The 23223-nt window shown below is 41.7% G+C and overlaps 2 pseudogenes across 1 annotated transcript in view; one reads left to right on the top strand and one right to left on the bottom strand.

Annotated features, from left to right (window-relative positions):
- Positions 1-23223, bottom strand: part of LOC149162240 (putative methyltransferase PMT23) — a 208881-nt pseudogene that overhangs the window by 63417 nt on the left and 122241 nt on the right. The window lies entirely within an intron of this gene.
- On the top strand, positions 6832-7617 carry LOC149162243 (histone deacetylase HDT1-like; annotated as a pseudogene).

Raw genomic sequence — 23223 nt, 5'->3', positions numbered from 1 at the left:
CATCTCTGAGCACTAAGATGATTCACAGATTCATCATTATCAGCTATATGTACACTGGAGTTTTGTAAACCCATTCTGCATTTTTTAATGTAAATGATCCTAGTAAGACAAATGTATGTAACAACCTAGGTAAATTTATTTTTCTGATGATGATTTCTATCCTACAAGGTTTTTAGTCTCACCGATTCATGTGTGTTTCTAAACACGGATGATCAACCAAGTTTTCCCTCCAGCCTCACCCCAAAGCTAGGGTGGATTTTGTCTTTAGGATTTTAAATAAATCCTAGTGTTATTTATCAAGTCTCTGTAAAATTGATTTGAGAATAATTCTAACTTTTGGTTAAATTATTTTTTTACAAGTCTAGATTATTTTGAGAATAATTCTAACTTTTGGTTAGATCATATTTTGTATCGCAGAAATGGGTAATTATTGAGGGTCTATAACGAATGGGTGTTCCCCCTTCATGGGTTAGAAATGTAGTATTTCATGTAAAAAATATTTAGTGCATGGTCCCTCATAGTTAGACACAATGGCTCAATATTAGAGGGTTCAAAAAATTAATAATCCCCTCATGAGTCAATTAATTAAAATTTCTAGCTGATAGGTGAGCTGAAAAAGGCCTCTGGTTGAAACGAGCGAAGGCGCGCGGAGATAGGATTTCTACTGCCCCTGCTACCACCGTTGGGAAGTGGCGGCAGGGCCACCCCTGGTTCTGGCGGCCATTCTTGACGCTTTTGTTTTGACATCGTCGCCATTGCCAGGCTGCCGGAGGTCTTTTCGTTGTTTTCAGTTGGGGTTTTGAGCGACGAATCCTGCTTTGCCTGAGGCGGCGCTTCATTTTTTCGGCCCCTGCTTTCCCCATTCCTGCTGACCTGAATCCTTTCGGCTCTGTGATACTGTTTTGGCGGCCCGCTCGTCTTGGGCTCTGATCGGAAGAGATCTGGGGCTCCTTATCGCACCTGTCGGGTGGTTGCGGCGCGCCTTGTAGACTTCGGCAGCCCTGCTCGTTTTTTCCCGGCGGCTCTGCTTGGCGGTCTTGCAAGGTGCTGATTCTTTGGGTTTTTTGACTGCGCGGCGGAGCGGGGGCGAGATTATTTTGGTCTTCAGATCACTCTTCGTGGGGCCGAGGTGGCTGCCCTAGCCGCCTCTGCCCCCGGACCTGCCTCTGCTCTGGCCGGGACCGGATGGGTTCCTCTGCTGGGGCAGTGGGTGTTTTATTGATGGCTCGCTAGCAATACATTGTGGTTTATTGACGCGTTGAGGGAACTGGCATTGTTTCGTGCCGCTTCATAGCTGTTTTTTTGTTGGGGTTTCTGCAGGCGGCTAAAGTAGTTTTGGCAGTTTGGTATCTACCTCTGGTTTGGTCGGCTTCAGGAGGAGAGTTTGAGGGGGCAGGGGAGGCGTGGCTACCATGGCTGCACTTTCCTCATTTCGTGCCTCTCCTACTTGCTTGGACAGACAGATTTGGATGTTTTACTGTTTCATTTTCTCCCTCAGAAGCTATGTTCTTGCTTTATTTCCTGTTTTTGTTGTGACGGGTATGGGTATCCTCCAGTTTTGGGGTTTACATACCCTTTACTTGCTGCCCAGTTTGTGGGCTTTTCTGGAATACTTCTCTTGAAGTATTGTTTATTGTATGTGGCTCTGCCCACACTTCTGCATATGCGTTACGCATCTACAACATGTAATTTTCTGAAATTAATGGAAATTACAGATTTTCTCCTCGGAAAAAAAATAATAATAATAATAAATAAATAAAATAATAATAATAATAATAATAAAATAAAATAATATATATATATATATATATAATTTCTAGCTAAAATAAATTAAAATGCTAAAGCCAGAAATTTAATTAATTTAGGACCTAGCTAAAATTAAATTATCCAACATTTAAAATTGCATGTTTTAAAAGTTTTAATTTTTGGAGGTCCCCGACCAAGGGAATATTGAAAATTTCAAGATATTTTGAACCCTTGGGCCATAATAGTTAAGTCAAAGTCAACTTTTTGCGGCAATTAACTCAAAATAATCATTTTTGAGTTAATTAAAAGGAAATTAAAAGTAAAATTCGAATTTCCTCAAAAAGTAACTTTATTTCAACAGTGATGATTAAAAGATCATTTGATCTTCATCAACTATTGAGATTGCTTTGACGGGGATCAAGCCAACTAGTCGTTGAAGAATTTTTCTATAAATGAGAGGCCTCTCTCCATTATTTGGATCCGATTTCTGAATCGTGTACTTGCTCTAAGAAAGCTCTTGTAACTTTTTCTGGTTAATAAAACACAGACTTTGGGGTTCCAGATTGTAGTGTTCCTCTTTCAAATTTATCTGGTAATATTGTTCTTAATACTCTGCTACTTTTATTTGCATTTGCTGGTTAATAGCCTTTGAGGATTGGTCTATGTACAAATATCTTGCACATATTTCTGGGTTTTTAGAATATCATTTTGATTTGTCAGAAGTAGCAAGTATCTCTATTTCTTGATGATTTTATGATCATTTTTTGAATCTCTATTAATCTAACAATCAAATCTAAGTGTGCATAAGTTATCATTCAAGATTTGGGCATTTGGGGAAGTCCTCAGCTTGACCAACTGACTCTCAGTTTACAGAATCTAAAGAGACCATTGTCTTTTTAATTTCTGAAGTCATTTTATAGAATATTTTACTTGCTCTTTAAAATTTCAAATTTATTTCTAAATTTGTGAAAAAATTGCTTAAATTTGACTAAATCTAGAATATCATTGTAGATTTGTAAATATCAAATTTCTAATTCATTGGGGTTTTGGGTATTTCATATTTTTGTATCTGCATGCTTTAGTGTTTTTATCTTTTGTTTGTGTAGGAACAACTTCTAAAAATTGCTAGTGTTTTTTGTGGATTCCGGAGAGATATAAGCCTCGAAGGCCATCTCCATTTTGTTTACAAGTTGAGGAGAAATTTCAGAAAAATCGCTGAAAAAAATTTTAAGGCCTGGAGGCCCTGTGTTGGCCATCCCTAGCTCATTTTCGGCTTCCCCTCTTCTCTCGACCTGTCTTACAACCCCCTCATCCTTGTCCTGCTCCCTTCTTCCTCATGACCTCCTCCCTTACCTCTTCCTCTTGGCCCTCACCTTCCACTCATCTCCTCGCAGCCCCTCCTCCTTATCCCTCCAGCCTTACAACCCTCACTCTTGGACTCCCTCTTCCTACTCTCGGCCTCCATTCCCTTCTTCCTTAGAGCCTCCTCTTCCCTCACCTCCTCTCGGCCTCCCTTTCTTCATTCTCGGCCTCCCCTCATCTCACTCTCAGCATCCATCATTCCCCTTTCAGCCTCCCTTTCTTCACCTTCCTTCATCACTATATTTTCTCCATTAATTTCCCTAAAAAAATTTACAAATTTTTAAACAAAAAAAAAAAATTCACAAAAAATTTATGAGTTGAGGAATTTCAATGATTCGGGCAGCATATATTCAAGTTTCTTCAAGCCCCTAAGGGCTAACTGGTGCACACCCTCTAATATTTCCTCATTTCGTTTTGAAAGCAAGGCTAATACTGGCATAAATTTGAAATTAGCTGGAGTATAGCAACAAATTTAATTTACATCTTCTACTGTTGTACATTGCAGAGATAGAAATTATCTTCAGTAACTTTTTGCATGCTAATTGACAAATTTCTGAACATTGTTTCACTGTTGTTTAGTAATTTATTTCTGAGTTTTTAGATCAATACATCAGTAAATTAAAATTAATTAAACTTAGAAATTTTTTGAATTGTAGTTATCAGTTTGTGGTTTAAAAGTTTCCGTTGTTATACATAGAAAAATTTGAATATTGCATGGTTACAGGACTGTTGTTTTAGAATATATCGTTGGCATTAACATTTCATTTAAGAACAGATTATTACACTGATATTTCATTGATGTAATCTGAGTTTAAGTACTTAGTTTTATTTCTGAAGTACATTTGTTTTCACATGCTCATTCAAGAAAGATTAACTTAGTTTCACTTATGCATCCAATGATCTTTGATTAAGTACTTCATGCAAATGGATTTCTGAATTTAAAGTGTTTTATTTCCAGCATTTTACATTTCAGTGCTATCGTACATTTCCGTAATTACTTGTGCAGATTTTACATTTTATATTGTTGGTATAAGTACCTGCTTTCACATTAAGATCGCCATTTTTCTGATTCTTAAATTAAATAACATTTAAGACATATTTCAGAAATAATTTTAAGCCCTCATTTAACTAAAATTAACCAAGTCCCTACATTTCACATAGCTTTAAGTTTTGCATTCGCATATGAAATAGTCAAGTCATTTAGCAGCAGTTTCCCATCATTTACTTGGACCTTATTTCCTCAGCAAGATAGTTGACTCCACAAGGCACTGGTATCACTTTCCTCAAATAAATTTGAATCTTTAAAATCTTGCGAAAACTAAAACAAGTATTGGTTGCTTAGTTGTGTCTCCCAGATTGGTTGGTTCCCAACTAATCTTTCCTCTTTCCATTTCCATAGGGTCTACCCCCCTTAGTCTACTATTGGGAGACAACTCAAACGGAGTGATTGGGGATCAGTGTAACAGCCCCTGATTTGAGTTGTTGTCACAGTGCCTAGATTATGTGCGACAACATTTTTTGGCGCCGTTGTCGATGATCAATTTATTGGACCTTGGATTTACGACAGTTTTCATCTTGCATCTTCTATGCTTCATCTTTCATCTCAGGTGTCTGAGTTAGATTTTTGTCCAAGCGGCAACTCCACTTTATTCATTTCCTACAAGGGTTTGCACTAGAAGAAATTGAGTAGCTTGATTAATCCCACTCCGAATCCTAAAAGGGTTTTTAGAGTTCAATTAAACAAACTCTCTTCCCGTGCACACCTTGATAATCTTGGACAAGAAGCTCTCTCTGATATCCATTCGCTTTTTTCAGATCCCATTCAGCAAGACATCATGGATGACTTGTATCTTCCTTGCAATTTCGCTAACATTCAGGGTTACCCGCATGACCTTCCTAATACAGGTATGGATAAATTGCCTTCTTTCCAAGGCAATAATGCGGTAACCATTAAAGATCATCTTAATCGCTTTAGGAATTTCATTAACAAATGGGGTGGTGCTAATGTTGCTCATGAGGATGTGAGGATGAAGCTTTTTGTGCTCTCTTTAGAAGAGGATGCTTTAGATTGGTTCACCGAAAGACCTGATCATTCCTTCAATTCATTACAAGCTCTTACTAATGCCTTCAAGGAGAAGTTTGGAGATAAGAGGGAAGAAAGGCATCTAGTTAAAGCCCTAAGTATCATAAAGAAAAAAGAAAATGAAACCGTTGAGGAATTTAACAGAAGGTTTAATGGTATTGTTAAGGAATTACCTCAAGATTATAAACCTCCTGATAAATCTCTTCGGGACTTCTACATTGATGCTTTTAACATTGATACCTCTTATGAATTAAGATGTGCTAAACTTGTTGATTATAAGGAGTGTCAAACTTTAGCCGAAGAGATTGAAAAGGATAAGAAGGCATCTGGGAAATCTAAGATTCCAGGCTTTGATAGAGCTTCCACAAAGCTAAAAGAGCCTAAGGGTAAAGAAGTTAAGGAATCTGAAGATGACCCTATGCAGAAGTTACTTCAAAAGTTGGAAAGCATGGAGCTTAACCAAGCAAAATTAATCTCTAACCATGCTAAAGAGATAAGTACTTTGCAATCTAGGTTGGTCCAAATGGAAAGGTCGCAAGCTCAAAGTTCCCAACCTAGAAATAATAACAAAATAATAATGCTTGGCAGAGGAAAGGGCAATCAAATGAACATCGACCGCCAAATCCCCTTGAATCTGCCAATCTTGTTGAGGATGCTCCTCCATATTGTAGGGCTTGTGATGCCTTGCATGAAGAAGCTACTTGCCCCACTATTAAGAGAATTGTGGAAAGTGGGATCTTTGGGGCAAGTAACCAGATTAATGTCGTTGGTAGGGAGTATCACCTATCAAATGAAAATTGGGAAAGGGTTAAGGAGCATAGTCATGATGTCAGGCCTTTCGCATCTTCCTATAGTATCAATAATTTTGACCATGACAATGATATGTTGGTTAAATTATTTGGTGAAAGGCCCTCTCTAGATCAAATTTTAGAAATTGCGAAAGATAAGGGGCTAACTTATCAAAGAAGGGATAAAGATCAAAGTGATAATCATGCTCCCCTTCGAAATTTTAGCCCCTCCTCTGAAATGAATATTGATTTGGGTGGATGGTTGAACAATTCCAAAATCTGGGTTCTTGTCACCGAAGTTTTGAAAATCCCTTCCCAAAGGGCTAAGTTGTTAAATGCCATTGAGAATCCTCGTATTAATGTTACTCAAGACAAGGCTCCTGAGACTGTCTACCAGGATGCTCCTGTGTATTTGCAAAGTATGGATTCTGACAACAATGAGCATCAACCTTTTTTCATTACCTTGATGGTTAATGGTTACAGGTTGTACAATTGCATGTTAGATTCGGGCGCTTCAGCTTGTGTTATGACCAAGAGGGTCATGGAACAGCTAAATTTAAGGATTTCCAGGCCTTACTACAACATATGTGCCATGGATTCTAAGAAAATCGAAGTTCATGGGTTAATAAAGGATTTACAAGTCCATTTTTCTGTCTACCCTGACATTATGATCGTGATGGACATAGTTGTGTTGGACACGGAATGTCATTGATGTCAATATGGCAATATTCCAGGAGTAGACAGAGCCACCAGAGGAGCAGATGGAGACGAGAGAAGCAGACAGAGTTATAATAGAGTTCCTCGTTTGTTAGGAGTTGAACTGAAACAATCGAGCGGAGGGTTTCAAATCAGATGGAGTTTTGGGGTGTGGAGGCAAAACCTGGGGAGGTTCAAAGCTGTGATCCTGGAGATGGTAAATATCTCCACTTATCGTAGGCAGCCCTGGGTGAGTTTCAAAATGCAAAGGAAAGTGAGAGAACTCTCCTCAATGTTCATGTTGATAACAAGAAAGTTGTGCTTGGTGCGCTTACATATGGGAAATGCGACCAGTTTTCGTTGGATATTATGTTTTCTAAACCTTTCAAGCTTTCACACAGTTGCACCACAGGAAGCGTCTTCTTCATTGGTTATACCACAGTTGTAGAAGAAACAGATGGTGGAATGGGAGGATATGATGACTCAGACTCTGATTCTGATGATGATCGACAAGCTCAAGCTCTGATGCATCGTGTTAAGGAAAATGGCCAAAGAGAAGCGAGGCTTGCCAAGCCTGAGTTAATGAAAGATGGTGCGAAACAAGTGAAGCCTGAACCTGTGATAATTGATAAAGCAACTGCAAAGGCTAAGTCGGGGGAAAGAAAATCACTTCCTGGCAAGAAACTAGTGGAAAAAGAAGAATCCACTGATGATGAATGTGAGCCGTTGGATCAAAGAGCAGCGGATCCAACAGTTGTCGCACGCGAAAGATGCATGGAGGTTAACGGCCGGGGGACAGGCGGTTTCGCAGGCAGGCGGTATTCCCCGCACCGCCTTTGGGCCCAAGGCAGTTTCCGTATATGGCCGCGCGATCCAGTTAATGCGCGACATGTGGCTGAAGTGACGGGCGCGAAACCGCCGCGATCGCGTGTTAACGCATGAGCACTTAACAAAGGTGGGAGGCGCAATCACCGTTAGATCAAGCGGTGAATGTAATCAACGGTGAGGAGCTGCACGAGGTTTAATGTGCAAGCAAAAGGCCGTAGCGACACGGGAACCGTTGGATGAGGGTGATCAATGGCTGCGATTGCGAATGCGGCAGAGGCTAATATGGGCGCGATTACGTGTTTTTTTTGGAATAAAACAGAAACAAAAGGAAATTGTAGCTCATTGCATTTGATTGTGAGGTAATACTTACATCTTAGAGGTAAACATTTGCGACGGTTTTCTGGTTTCTTTAGACTTGTACAATTTAAAGGTCCGGCTTGGTTCTGTGAAAAATGGCTTGCACTCTGTTTAATATGTACATGCCTACAACTTCTTCTACCTGTTCGACTTCAATATCTGGCAGAAATGAATCTTTGTTTCCCTGTGAAAAGTGAATGTGGTCCAAGGTGGGGTTCTGGTGATCAAAGGAGGTCACAGCAATCGAGGAGGGAAGCTGAAAGATCAAGCAAGTCAGAGGAAACGACAGCGACTGAGGAGGAAGCCTAAGAGACGGTGTAAGCGGAAACGAATGGACAAAGGCATGGGAATGTATAAAACAGTAGAAACAGAGAACTGTTGTGGCGGTAATGGTGGTGAAGAACCCGAGGGCGAGATAGTAGAAGCAGCAGAGGCAAAAGAGGCAAAAAAAGCAGCGTAGGCTGTAGAGGCAACAGAAGCAGCAGAGGCAGGAGACCAGGAGTGAGACAACCTCAGCTGAATAGAGTGCAGTAGCATACCTGTTTATACCAAGGTTGGGTTGGAGCCCAAGAGGTTGGAGCCTCAGAACTGAACAGGACTGAAGTCATTGGGGTAGGTGCTCCTAAATGCAGAACCACTGCAAAACAGAGTTGGTGCTCTGGGGGTTGGAGCCTCATTGAAGTCCAAGTTGGAGCTTGGCAACTATTCACAATCAGACTTATACTTATGTTGTATTTATTTCTTTGCACTGTCTTGAGTTTTAATAAAAGCATTAAATTCAGCTGTTGATTTCTGTGTATACATATACATATCTATATAGGTTGTTGGCAATCACTAGAACAATTAAAAATAAATAGTAAGAAATATTGATTCACACCCCCCCCCACCTCTCAGTATTTCCAACAATTGGTATCAGAGCAAGCTTCTTCATACTAGCCTAACAGCTTGAAGAAGGATCTGAAGTCATGATGAGAAACAACGAAGCATCAGGAAGACCTCCTTTGTTCGATGGCACTAACTTTGGTTTCTGGAAGAAAAGAATGACTTACTACTTAATGTCCCTTGGACCTAAAGTCTGGTATTTTGTTCAAAATGAATACAAAACTACTTCCATTCTTCCAACAGACCAAGACGAGAGGAAAGCCTACATCGTAAATGCAAAGGCCATGAACTCCATCACTAGTGGAATCATTGATTCCAAGTTTACAAAAATCATGCACTGTACCTCGGCCAAAGAAATGTGGGAGAAGCTAGTTGGCTTGTACAATGGAGACTCAAAAGTCAAAAAGTCAAAGCTTCAAACTCACAGAAGACAATTTGAAAGTTTGAGGATGGAAGATGAAGAAGATATTGCAGCACACCTCCTCCGAGTAGCTGAAGTGGTAAATTCCCTGAAAGGATTGGACGAAAAAGTTGAAGAAAGTACCATTGTTCAAAAGGTATTAAGGTCTCTTCCAGACAGGTTTGACTCCAAAATAAGCGCTATAGAAGAAGCAAAGGATCTAGATACCCTCAAAATGGATGAACTCCATGGACTTCTCACTACCTATGAAATGAGGAAAGGTGGCCCAAGCTCCAAAGATGCAGCATTCAAGGCCTCAAGGTCAAAGAAGGTTAAAGAAAGGAATGACTGTAGTGATGAATCAGATGTGGAATCCGAATTGGCTCAATTTGTACGAAAGTTGAAGAAAGGATGTAAGCTTAAAGGCAAGTATCCTCTTATCTGTTTTAAATGTGGTAAAATAGGCCATTATGCAGCAAAAGGTCCCCATAAACATGACAATGATGATGAAGGAAATTCTAAAAGAATGGCACATAAAAAGAAAGGGTTCAATAAGAAAAACTTCTTCTCCAAGCAAGATGAGTCTGATGAGGATGAGTTTATGGTCATCAAAAGGAAATCAGATGAAGAAAGCGATCATAATGAAAGCCAAGAAGCATTATTCATGGCACTCGCTGATGATGATGACTCAAGGCTGGAAGGAAATGTAGATGACCTGTTAATAAGTGCCATTGAAGAAAATGAGAAACTACGGAACAAAATCATTTCTCTCAAAGTGGAAAACGAGGAAATAAGAAGGAGAGAAGACCTCTTGGAAGAAAAGCTTAAAGAAAAGGAAGAGACTTGCGAAGAACATGTTAGTGTCAGTCTTTCCAGCCTTCCTCCAGTGATCAAACGTACTCTTACATAGTGATTTTGAAGTGTCAAGGTCAAATTTTGTCATTTCAGTGAGTCTTCAAGCAAAATTTGGTCACTAGGCATTAGGTCTAGGGTTTGCTTTCACTCTTTTCAAAATTGCCCAAACGCCAATCTATGTCACTATTCAGCTGAGTCTATCATCATTCATAGGGTTGTCATTATCATGTCAGTGTCTAATGAGTCATTTTACACCTTGTTCATGCTTCAGTTGCGCCTAGGTAAGGTCATTTCCCTCTCCTAGGGTTTTGAAGGCAATTTCTCTTGGACGGTCAAATCATCGGCAAAACTTGTATCCTGATGTTCATACACCTTCCCCTATCCTTAAAGTACCTTATCAAATGCTTCCCATCACTAAGATCCTCCAAATTCCTCATTTTTGCGCAAACCCTAGTTTCTTGCTACAACTTGGCAATTTTCTAGGATGGGCCTGTGTTTTGCCCTTTTGGACCCCTTCCCCTCACTCTATCTCCACGATTCCACTTTCCCCTGCTTCCTAACGTCCCTCCCTACTTCCGAAAATTTTCCCAAGAATTTAGAAGCCCCTTATCCCCTTCATTTCGCTTCATTTCCACAAAATTCCTTGTTTCACACATCGGGATAAGTTTCACTCAAAAGATGTTTCAGAGCAATCAAAGATGAATTTTGGAAAACTGAGAGATGTTTTTGTCCACAACATGCCAAAGAAGAAAAACCTCCTTCACTTTTTATACAATCATGGTTTTAGAGAAATGTCAAAAATATCGTTGCCTCAGGAGAATCGAATGCACCTCTGGAGTGACCTTGGGAAAATCAAGTTTTCTCCTAGCTTGGTTGGCCAAATGACTTTCTTGATGAGTCAAATGATAACTAGAAACAAGGAGCTTTCCAATGAGTTATCATGAGCTCAATTTGGAGTTGAGGAAGGCATTAAAAAGTTGACGGCAACAGCACTCTGCCTTGAGGCAGCCTCATTTGGCACATTTTGACCAGTCTTGGAAGATTTGATTTTTGACAAGGTAAATGAACTCCAAATTGAAAAATTCCAGTTGTTTTGGAAAGTAGACTCAAAGACCTTTCCAACGAGCTATCCTGCGCCCGATTTCGACACCGGGAAGGCCTCCAAAAGCCTCTTGCAAAATGCACTATGTTGCTGGGTGCGCGCTACGCATCAGGGTGGGCGCGCTACACACCAGGGGCGCACTACGCATCAGGCCGCTTTTCTCAGTGCAAATTTGCACGTGCGCTACGCACCAGGGGCACGCTACGCGTTGGGTGAGGCGCGCTACGCGTTGGAGTTTATGCCCAGACTTTGCCCGAAACATATTCAAACACCTCTTCTCACGCATCAAATCACAGGTACAATTGAAGAACATGAAGAGGAGGCTTTGGAGGTAGACTTTGCTAATGCATACCTTGGAGGTGGTGCACTTAGTATGGGAAAGGTTTTCAAAATATGAAGGATATGCTTCAGGATTCCGTTTTGCTGGTGACTATGTTGATACAAGGTGTCATGATTTCTGTGGTAGGCGAGAAACAAGGATAGTAGCAATTGATGCATTAGGTCATCCTGGGGAGGGAAAATTCAGATATCAAAAACTTATTCGAAATTCATGGCTATTCAAATTTCATCGATAAGTTTGGTATTGACACACAGCAACAATCTTGGAGCTGAAGAGGATGAAGAATGCTCAGGCAGTGACAAGAATGCTATCAGCAACAGGTTCAGTCAACAAATAGAAATTGCAGATGGTTAAGTGGGTGATCAACTACTTGGAGCAGCGCAACAAACAGCGGGAAGATGAGCACACACTTATAGAGCTGCAACGAATTCGTGAAGACCGTAGGTTGGCCCGTAAAAGACCGGGTGATTTGACACCTATTGCGTGGCAATTTGTGCTTGAGAAGGTCAACCGACACTTGGAGGGGTTGTTGGCGAAAGCCAATAGAGACAAAGACTTGCTTCGTCACATGAAGAATCATTATTGGGCTCGCATGCATGTGTGCAAAGCGAAAATGAAGGTACTCAAAGGACGATTGGCCAAGGCATTAAAACGGAGGAAAAGGCCCGATCCACTTCAGATTTTGGCTGAAGCCTCCTTGAAGGAGCATGGTGCTCAATGATACACCCCAGCTCAAAATTCAGAAAATTTGGAGCAATTTTGGTCAATTTTCAATTTTTTTTGCTAAAAACAGGTTTTTGCCCTCAACGCGTAGCGCACCGCGCGCTACCCTGAAGATGGGGAGGTCCATTTCACAAAAACTCTGCATTTTTGGATTTGTCATGACAAATTACACTTGCTCAGCCACTGCCAAAATATTTCATTGAGGTTTGGGCCCCCAAAAAGTCAAAAAACAAGCAAAAAATGACCTTCTGCCACTTTTTGGACACACAGGAAGCAGTCTTGGGAGATTGCATTTTTGGAGGGGCAAATGGGCACCAAATTGAGAAATTCCACTTGGGCTGGAGAGTAGACATCCAGACCTTTCCAACAAGCCCACTTGAGCCTCATTTGGATGTCGGGAAGCGCCCCAAAAGTGGGCTCAAAGGTGCGCTACGCGTTGAGAAATGGGACGCTACGCATCAGGGAAATTTGCCAGTTTTTCATCTACAGCTTAGGACAACGCAGCTTTTGACTAGTTTTGACTTTTCATGGGATTTTTCACCCTCTTTGATGTAACTAATGTATTTTCATGATGACATGACATTTTTTTACCTATTCTAGAAGATTTATTCATAAAATAGCAAAAAATTAATGAATGAATTGGTTTCCTAACTTATAGAGGCAAACTGTTTTGATTGCCTAGATTGTAGTGCTCAGTTTAGAATTGGTTGAAACAACTCCTAGGATGATGAGCTCGACCCCTAGAGGCAAGGAAATGTGTTAGCTTGCCTATATTATGTACTTTCTTAGTCATTTTCATGGTTGGACTCTTGAGGGATAAGCTTAGACTGTTTTACTCTTTGTATCTCTGCAATTTTGGCAAAGGAAAGACCAGGGTTTTGCAGCACTATTTGGGATTCCTGTGGTGATTTGTGTTGATGGTGTGTTTCTCTCATGTACTTGTAAGTTTGTTATGTGTATCATTTCTGTTAGGGTCCCACCCTAACCCCTTATTTATGTCATGGGATCACGTCATAGTCAAGAGTCAATAAAGCCCATATTAATAATTGTAAGTGGTTAACCCGCAATTAATGACGGGACCACAGTTAGTTGCAAATGGGCGGAAGTATTAGTTAGATGGTAAATGGGCGGTAGTATTAGATAGATGGTATTAATAAAATCCACGATATTGGCTCGTGGTATTGCATGTATGAGTCATATATAACGGATAGAGACTCCCTGCGAGGAGTATCGTGTCTTGTTTGGTAATCGAGCTCTGCTCTATTGGAGGTTGCCCCCTCGAAGAGGCCTGTGAACATTTCTCTCTGGATAATAAAATCATTGCTATTCTGTGCTCTGGGTATATTTTCTTCGCATATTTTGTGTTCTCGGTATCTTTTCTTCGCAAATTCTATGTTTGGGTATCGCTTTGCAGGTTAAGAGCATAACAAGTAGTATCAGAGCGCTTTTCGGGGCTCGGTGGGATCTCCAAATCTTAGCAAAAAAAAATTTAGGCTAGAGACGTGTTCCGGCGTCTTTAAACCACGGGATCTGTCGTTAAGCGCATAAACCTGCGGATTTGGGGAGGCATGCACACAGGAAATACAAGAGGTGGTCACGTCTGTTGGACTCCCTTGTAACCCCTGTGGGTACCCCTTCGAGTAGTAGCGCATTAGACAGAACCGCGCACGGACTGTCTTCCACGTACCCTCTGGGTATATAGGAAGCCCCCTAGCTCCCTTGAAACCTCGCCATAGATAAACCTTCGGCCGTCTTGTTGCTACAGTACACCGAGAACAACACTCGGAGAGATTACTCGCCCGTACGATAGGGTAGTCGGGTTGTACGGCTAAGGGTACGGTCGATCCTCCTTAGTTAGAGCCCTGAAACATTGGGCCGAGTACTTCTGTCAGACCCTTATGTATATTGCGATCTGTAGCACCTGACACTCCCCAAGACCTTAGTTCCCTTTCGCTCGAGGGATCACACATCTTCTATTCCAGATCAGCAGCAGCAGTTGTTCCACCATTCAGATCTCTCAGATCCACCAGATCTGATATTCCAGATCAGCAGCAGCAGTGTTCAACCATTCAGATCTCCTAGATCCACCAGATCTGATATTCCAGATAAGCAGCAGCAGTTGTTCCACCATTCAGATCTCTCAGATCCACCAGATCTGATATTCCAGATCAGCAGCAGCAGTTGTTCCACCAGCCAGATCTCCCAGATTAGCCAGATCGAAGTAGTTGAAAAGGGTTCCTGTACCTGGATATAATTTTCGCAGGACTTTTGGTGGCATTGACATTTTGAGGATTTGGCGACTGCAGTATTGATCAGAAAGGAGTAAAACTCCATTGGGAGTTTTCAAAAAAAAAAAAAAACAAAAAAAAAAAAATCTGAGATCTTCCCGGGCGCTTATTGGTGACCTAGCCCATAGAATCAGGACGACGAGCTGAGCAAGGTGGTACCATTCAATTCTTGGCAAAAAAAAAAAATTCGGCGGTCCCAAATTTTAGTCAGACGGGTGTATGGTAGAAACTCGCGCTCAAGCAATGGCCAATGAAAGGATAGAAAAAATAGAAGAAGAGGTGCACTCCCTCCACTCTGTGGTGGAAAGGGTCGAAAAACATCTTAAAGGATTAGAGTGCCTAATACAGGACAAGGGCAAGGAGCCAGCCCACGAGGAGGCGTATAAGGGTCATGAATACCATGAGGGAGAGTCTAGCCACTCTCCTCACGTCTGGCACACCCATCCACCACCCAATCAGAGACCTCCCAAGTTGGATATGCAGAAATTTGACGGTTCTCACACGTCCACATGGCTAGCACAAATGGAGCAGTATTTTCAATTGAATCATATCAGAGATGAGAGGACTAAGCTTATGGTGGGCACCATGTACTTGGACAGTGAACGATGGCAATGGAAGGAATGGTATCAGCGTTGCAATGGAGAATTTCAGAATTGGGGCCAATTTACCAAAGCTCTTCGAAATCGCTTTGAACAGGAAGACTCTTTTTTGGGGCGTCTCACTAAGCTCCGACAGACGGGTACAGTGGATGAATATATTACCGCTTTTGAAGCCTTAGCCTTCCGCACTAAGGGTCTCACAGATGAATTCTACATGGAATGCTTTATCAGCGGTCTTAAAGAAGCCATCAAAGCTCAGGTTCTACTCCACCACCCCCCCACATGGAACGAGGCTTGCCAGGTAGCCCGTAAGGTGGAAAGGGCATTAGCAGCTCAATCCAGCCGCCCCAACTTTACTGCTAAAGGTCGTCCCTCACAGGCTCCCAATATGACCCAAACACTTAAGGTTCAAAAGGTGTCACCTGCAGAAATGGCCGAAAGAAGGAAGCAAGGACTATGTTACTACTGTGATGAAAAATATTCCCCGGGTCATAAATGCAAAGAGCACAAGTTTTTTCAAATAGATGCCACTGACTACAGCTCCACCGAGGAAGATCCACCACTTGGGGAACCAGAGGCGACCGAAGAAGATAACCAACAGGAGATGGTATCTGATGAACCCATGATTTCGCTACATGCATTGGCAGGAATTTCTTCACCTCAAACTCTCAAAATCAGGGGTTTTATTAAACATCGGCCAGTAATAGTTTTGATTGATAGTGGAAGTACCCATAATTTCATCCACCAAAAGATCGCTGAAGCAACACATTGTTATGTCCGAACAGTTTCTAACTTCCAAGTCCAGATTGCAGATGGAGGCACAATGAAATGTGAAGGTCGCTGTGAAAATGTCAAACTTCAAATGGGGGATTATCAATTGAAAACCCACATGTTTGCAATACACATGGGGGGTTGCGACATTGTCCTAGGTGCGGAATGGCTCCGCACTCTTGGGCCAATCACAATGGATTTCCAGGAGTTATATATGAGTTTTAAGCAGAACGACTACACACATACCCTCCGTGGGCTACAAGCGGGAGCCCCTTCTATCATAAGCTCGCATCGTATGGAAAAATTGTTAAAAAAGGGCCATCATGGAGTAGTAGCTCAATTTAATGCCATCCAGGTAGTAGATACCATGTCTGCGCCAATTCATCCTGAGATGCAACAGATTTTGAATAAACATCGGACAGTCTTTGACAAACCTCATGAACTTCCACCCTCGCGAGGAGAACATGATCATAGCATCACATTGGTCCCAGGGGCCCAACCCCCAAATGTGCGGCCATACAGACATCCGTTCACCCAAAAGAATGAAATAGAAAAAATCATCAAGGAATTGTTGGAAGCAGGTGTCATTCGTCCTAGTATTAGTCCTTACTCATCTCCAGTCGTCATGGTCCTCAAGAAAGATGGGGAGTGGCGGATGTGTCCAGACTTCAGGGCCCTCAATAAGTTAACAGTCAAAGATAAATTTCTCATCCCAGTGGTTGACGATTTGCTGGACGAACTCAATGGGGCTCAATTCTTCACTAAATTGGATCTTCGCTCAGGCTACCACCAAATTCGCATGAAGGAAGTTGACATTCCCAAGACAGCTTTCAGAACTCATGAAGGCCATTATGAGTTCTTAGTCATGCCATTTGGCCTCTGTAATGCCCCCTCTACTTTTCAGAGCCTTATGAATCACCTCCTCAGACCATATCTCAGAAAATTTGTCCTGGTCTTCTTCGATGACATCCTCATCTATAGTGGCACTTGGGCGGCACATCTTAAGCATGTAGATATCCTCTTGCAACTGCTCAACAAGCATAAACTATTTGTCAAAATGTCTAAGTGTGCGTTTGGCATGGAAGAAGTTGAGTATTTAGGCCACATTGTGGGCCGAGAAGGTGTCAAGGTTGATCCCAAAAAGATCCAGGCAATGCAAGAATGGCCTCAACCTAAGACCTTGAAAAGCTTGAGAGGATTTTTGGGTCTCACAGGCTATTATCGTAAATTTGTCCGCAACTATGGCCGCATAGCGAAGCCCCTGACGCAACTTCTCAAGAAAAATTCCTTCTTCTGGAACGCAGAAGCACAACAGGCATTTACCGCTCTCAAAACAGCCATGTGTTCCACTCCGGTCTTAGCCCTACCGGACTTCACCAAAACATTTGTCATTGAATCTGATTCTTCGGGAACAGGTATTGGAGCAGTCTTAATGCAGGAAGGGCGACCACTGGCCTTCACCAGCCAACAACTAAGTGGGAAGAACTTGGGCCAATCTACCTATGAGAAGGAAATGATGGCCATCTTACATGCAGTTGAGATCTGGCGACCCTACTTGTTGGGGCGACGTTTCCAAATCCGCACAGATCATCACAGTCTTAAATATTTTTTGGAGCAACGCCTATCTTCCCCCCAAGAAAATAAATGGTTAGCCAAAATGCTGGGTTATGATTATGAGATCATTTACAAGAAAGGGAAAGACAACAGGGTAGCAGATGCATTGTCACGCCAATTTGAGGAGGAAAGTACTCTGCTCGCAATATCCCTCCCCATTCCAGACTGGATTGAAGAGGCTCGCGGGGAATGGTTTTCACATCCTGAGCTCTCTCAACTCATTTCTCAATTATAGGCAGATCCTAATTCCAGCAAGGGCTACTCGTGGCAGAATGATATTCTTCGCTACAAGGACAGAGTCGTCATATCACCAACATCCACCCTCAAAAGTCGCATTTTGGCAGAATTGCACTCCTCTCCCATTGCAGGACATTCGGGCTTTCAGAAGACATACGCTCGCACCAGAAGATCATTTTTTTGGACCGGCATGAAACAGGACATCCTTACTTTTGTAGCAGAATGTGACGACTGTCAACGCCACAAGGGGGAAACCGTCAACACACCAGGCACATTACAACCATTGCCCATTCCGGCGTCAATTTGGATGGAGGTCTCCATGGATTTCATTACAGGTCTTCCAAAGTCTGGGAACAAATCAGTCATCATGGTGGTTGTGGACCGACTATCGAAGTATGCTCATTTCTGCGCTCTACCCCAACCATTCACACCTACTTTGGTTGCTCAAACTTTCATGGATCAAATCTTCAAATTGCATGGCATGCCCATTTCGATTGTATCCGACCGCGACCCAATCTTCACCAGTAATTTTTGGCATGAGCTCTTCAGAATACAAGGCACTCAACTCAAACTCAGTACTTCATATCATCCGCAAACAGATGGTCAAACCGAAGCCGTCAACAAATGCCTAGAAACCTACCTTAGGTGTTTCACTTCAGAAAAACAACACCTTTGGGCACAGTGGTTACCTCTGGCGGAATGGTGGTATAACACCAACTATCATGCCACCACCAAAATGACTCCCTATGAAGCAGTCTATGGACAACTTCCGCCGTCCCCTACTTCTTATCTCACGGGGTGCTCCAAGGTACAAGCAGTGGATCAACTCTTACAACACCGTGCAACCATGCTGGCCCACTTGCACGAGAATCTTCATCAAGCTCAGAACCGTATGAAGCAACAGGCTGACCAACATCGCTCAGAGCGCCAATTTCAAGAAGGGGATCAGGTCTTTTTGAAGCTGCAACCATATAAGCAAACATCACTCAAAGACAAGGGCTGTCAAAAGCTCTCTCCAAAATTCTACGGACCATATCAAGTACTTCAGCGCATTGGAGAAGTGGCTTACAAGCTGGCTTTGCCACCTACAGCAAAAATCCACCCAGTTTTCCATGTATCGTGCCTCAAGAAAGTGATTGGGAACAATTGCCGAGTTCAAACCAGTCTACCTGAATTGGATGAAGAAGGATCAATCTGGCTTCAACCTGAACAAGTTCTAGACACACGAGACAAGCACCTGCGTGGCCGCGTGATTACGGAGGTCCTAATCAAATGGAAAGACACCTCGCCGGAAGATGCAACTTGGGAACCAGCCGCTATTCTTCAGCAGTTTCCGCAGCTTCAGCCTTGAGGACAAGGCTAGTCTTAAGGGGGAGGGCATGTTAGGGTCCCACCCTAACCCCCTTATTTATGTCATGGGATCACGTCATAGTCAAGAGTCAATAAAGCCCATATTAATAATTGTAAGTGGTTAACCCGCAATTAATGATGGGACCACAGTTAGTTGCAAATGGGCGGAAGTATTAGTTAGATGGTAAATGGGCGGTAGTATTAGATAGATGGTATTAATAAAATCCACGATATTGGCTCGTGGTATTGCATGTATGAGTCATATATAAAGGATAGAGACTCCCTGCGAGGAGTATCGTGTCTTGTTTGGTAATCGAGCTCTGCTCTATTGGAGGTTGCCCCCTCGAAGAGGCCTGTGAACATTTCTCTCTGGATAATAAAATCATTGCTATTCTGTGCTCTGGGTATATTTTCTTCGCATATTTTGTGTTCTCGGTATCTTTTCTTCGCAAATTCTATGTTTGGGTATCGCTTTGCAGGTTAAGAGCATAACAATTTCCTACTCTTCTCTTCTGCAAATTAAGTAAATGAAGTGTTAAGGTAGAATTCATGGTTTCTATGCTCTGCCTTTAAGTTTGCTTAATATCTATGTTTTCATCTGTTTAAGGAGAACTCTCGATGGTTTCTTGCTCTCCTTAGCTCCTAACCGGTCATATCTATCCATTCACTTATTTCAAAGGCATCAAGACAATCTCCTACCTTTCCCCAAAAAGACCTCTGCAAAAACTGTGTCTCATCCCGCCACTCAAAATTGTCGTGTTCAGTTTTCCAACAAAACCCTAAAAATTTAAAATCAAACTTTCCCCATCAGTTTACTAGCCTAAAATCAGTTTTCTTTATTGGTCATCTCAGCCCTTTGAAGACCTTTTGCCGAGATAGACCCGGAGAGAGCCCTCTCCTGTCCCCGTAGGGCTAGCTACGAGGCTAAGTGGTTTGATGTTGCCTTGGATTTTGTCTTTTTCAACCTGAGGCCAAATTCAAGCGCTAACAGAACGCGAGACCGAAATAGTGTCTCTGAGAAAGGAGTTGGAGCAAATTAAAAAGGCCTGTAAAAGCTCTCAAATACTTGAGACTATTCAAAAAAATCAAAAGCCTCAACATGACAAGTATGGAATAGGTTTCAAAGGAGAATTATCAAGCACTACGAATAATGCGAAAAGTTATGCCAATGCACTTTCCTGCAATCCAAAAGATGAAAAGTGCACCTCAGATCCCAAGAATGAAGAGAGAATTACTCCAAAGAAGAATGTGGAGTCAAATCATGGACACTACAGCAAATACAAACCTATACTCCACCAAGGGTCCATCTCAAATCCAAAGAACAAGGGAGGAGTAATTCCCAGGAAGGAAATCGACTCAAACCGTGGTTGCTTTAACAAGTACAAAACCATTTTTCTTGGACACTGCCTTCACTATAAAAACTTCGGTCATCAAGCCAGACATTGTATGGCTCGCAGAAGTGAAAAGACAAAGCTAAAGGATAGAATAATCAACTCATATGCCCCCAAAAGGTAGGGACAAATCAAAACCTTTAATTCATTTGATCCCTTGACCAAATTTGATCTGATTTGCTCTTTCTGCTACAATAATGGACACTATGAACAAGACTGCCCACTCAAAGGAAGAAAGACGAGTAGCAAGAACTCCAGCATGGACAAATGCGGCCTGGCTCTATATGCTCAAAATAATGGAAACTAGTGGTTTATAGATAGTGGGTGCTCCAGACACATGACAGGAGACAAAAGGAAGTTTGTCTCACTAAGCAAAAAGGAAGGGAATGTGTCCTTTGGAAGCGGATCTGGCAGAATTGCAGGAAAAGGAACAGTTACTCTGATCAATGGAAAAGGAAAATCTCAAGATGCTCTGCTGGTTGATGGACTCAAACACAACCTCTTGAGTGTCAGCCAAATCTGTGATCAAGGACATAAGGTTGTTTTCAGCACCAAAGGCTGTGAAATAAGAAACTCTGCCTCAAGGAAACTTGTGGCAAAAGGGGTGAGGACACCAGACAACATTTACGTTCTGAACAAGATTCAAGAAAATAAATGCTATCTGAGTCAGACAGATGAGAGTTGGTTGTGGCACAAGCGACTTGGACATACAAGCTTCAATAATCTGAACAATATCAGCAAGATAAAAACTGTACGAGACATCCCAAGGCTGTTCAAACCAAATCAAGCAGTATGTGGTCCATGTCAACATGGAAAGCAGACCAGAATCAGCCACAAGACAAAGGAACACTCTACATCGAAGCCCTTAGAGATCATCCATGCTGATGTATGTGGGCCAACTAGAAAGCAAGCACTCCAAGGAGAAAGGTACTTTGTGTTATTTGTTGATGATTATACTAGAATGATGTGGATATATTTCATAAAGTATAAATCTGAAACTTTTGAGTGTTTTAATAATCTAAAAGCCCTTGTAGAAAATGAAAAAGATTCAAAAATTAAGTGCCTCAGAATAGACAGAGGAGGAGAATTCACATCAAACGAGTTTAGTGAGTTCTGTAATATTCATCGAATTAAAAGGGAATTCTCAGCTACCAGAACACCTCAGCAAAATGGGGTAGTTGAAAGAAGAAATCGAACAATCCAAGAAATGGCAAGAACAATGTTATTAGCAGCAGACTTACAGCCTAGATTCTGGAGAGAAGTAGTAGGGATAGTTGTCTATACATTAAATCGAACTCAATTAAGACCAAATTGTGGAAAAACTCCTTATGAGCTATGGAAAGGAAGACCTGCTTCAGTGAAGTACTTCAATATCTTTGGAAGCAAGTGCTTCATAAACCCGGAAAGTTTGATTCTCGGGTTGATGAAGGGATATTTCTTGGATACTCTACACGGAGCAAGGCTTACAAGTGCTACAATTATCAACTGAAGAAAATAGTGGAAAGCATTGATGTAAAGGTTGATGAAGATCTTTCAGAAAGGGAAATTGAAGAACATGAAGATGACTCTCTCATTGAAGAAGAAGAACCTAAAGAAGAAGTAATAGATGAAGAAGAAGAGGAGGGAAGAGAACCACCTAATACCCCTTCAAAGATGAAGTATGTCCAAAGACATCATCCAGAAGAGCAGATCATTGGCGATAGAGATGAAGGTGTGCAGACCCGAAGAAGGATATCAATCACACCCAAGAGAAAAGTCATTGCCCTCCTATCTATGATAGAACCAGAAACATTTGCAGAAGCAAGGATCCTCATTGGGTAAAAGCTATGGAAGAAGAAATGTCCCAAATTGAGAAGAACAAGACATGGGAGCTGGTACCTCGTCCAAAGGACAAAAACATAATAGGAACCAAATGGGTGTTCAAAAATAAAATGAATGAGGAAGGATAGGTTATCACAAACAAGGCAAGACTTGTTTGCAAAGGCTATTCACAAATTGAAAGAATTGATTTTGAAGAGACATTTGCACCAGTGGCCCGTATGGAAGCTATCAGGATGTTCTTGGCATTTGCTTGCTCAAAAAGATTCAAAAACTATCCAATGGACGTGAAATCGGCATTTCTAAATGGGGAACTCAAGGAGGAAGTCTACATGAAGCAGCCAGAAGGTTTTGGTCTAACAGCAGGAAAGGACTTAGTTTGTAAGTTGAAAAAGGCTTTATATGGGTTGAAACAAGCTCCTAGAGATTGGTACACAACACTGGATCACTATCTACAACAACAAGGCTTCAAAAAGGGAGTGGCTAGAAGCAATCTATACATAAAGACAGATCAAGGTAAGTTACTAGTTGCTCTTGTTTATGTCGATGATCTGATTTTTGCTAGTAATAATGATGAAATGAGCCATTAATTTGCTCAAAACATGTCAAAAGAGTTTGAGATGTCAATGATAGGAGAGCTGTCCCACTTCCTTGAACTTCAAATATCTCAAACTAGAGCAGGATTGTGTATATCTCAAACCAAATATCTGAAAGACATGCTCAAAAAATATGGAAGGGAGGATTGTGCACCCATGAGCACACCTATGACCACAAACTGCAAACTGAGCAAAGATGATGACTCCCCTCTAGTAGATGCAACTCATTACAGGTCAATGATTGGAGCCCTTCTATACTTAACACCTACACGACCAGACATAATGCAAGCAGTAGGAATGGTGGGAAGATTTCAATCTTCTCCCAAACAATCCCATTTATTAGCTGTAAAAAGAATTCTCAGATATCTGAAGGGAACATCGGATTTCGGTCTTTGGT

Source organism: Pinus tabuliformis, chromosome 5_2 (assembly GCF_031772625.1).
Source record: "Pinus tabuliformis cultivar Carrire ecotype Pingquan chromosome 5_2, CPIR1, whole genome shotgun sequence".
Taxonomy (NCBI): Eukaryota; Viridiplantae; Streptophyta; class Pinopsida; order Pinales; family Pinaceae; genus Pinus; species Pinus tabuliformis.
Note: the sequence above shows the minus strand (reverse complement) of the source record. Positions and strands in the feature narration are given on the sequence as shown.